This window comes from Octopus bimaculoides, chromosome 9 (assembly GCF_001194135.2).
Source record: "Octopus bimaculoides isolate UCB-OBI-ISO-001 chromosome 9, ASM119413v2, whole genome shotgun sequence".
NCBI classification, from domain to species: domain Eukaryota; kingdom Metazoa; phylum Mollusca; class Cephalopoda; order Octopoda; family Octopodidae; genus Octopus; species Octopus bimaculoides.
The window spans coordinates 20,679,109-20,679,643 of record NC_068989.1 but is presented as its reverse complement, the minus strand read 5'-3'; the positions used below and the strand labels follow the sequence as shown (position 1 = coordinate 20,679,643).

The 535-nt window shown below is 51.0% G+C and overlaps 1 protein-coding gene across 1 annotated transcript in view; it reads left to right on the top strand.

Moving 5' to 3' along the window:
- Positions 1-535, top strand: part of LOC106878554 (cholinesterase) — a 64,965-nt gene that overhangs the window by 59,689 nt on the left and 4,741 nt on the right. The gene's annotated exons all lie outside the window — the stretch shown is intronic.

Here is a 535-nt window from a genome sequence, read left to right as displayed (position 1 = left end):
TACGCGAACTACCGAGCGGATGCCGCTGTATAAGGCAGTGATCCAACCGCTGAAGACGGGACCGAAACCAGCCGCTATGAGGACGGTTTCCAAGTAATGATGGTCTACCCTATCGAAAGCTTTTGATTGATTCAAATTGATCAGCGCCCCACCCATGCCAGGTTTCTTAACTACCCTGTCCATGATGTAGCGGATCAGATGGAGGTTGTCATGGATACTCCTACCCGGCACGGCGCACGTCTGCGCCCTGTCGACTAGTTTCTCGATGACAAGCGCCAACCTCTCGGCTAACACTTTGACCAAAAGTTTCAAATCTGCGTTGAGCAGAGTGATGGGCGGAAAATTATCTATGACGTTCCCCTTGTTTGGGTCTTTCTTTAGTAGTGCCACTGCTCCTCGCTTTACAAAGACGGGGATGCTCCCGTTTTGCTGCCAGTTGCAGTAGACAGCTGCCAAGACGCCTCCAAACAAATCTGGCATATGACAATAAAGTTCGTAGGGCAGACCATCCAAGCCTGGCGACTTGTTTCCCTTG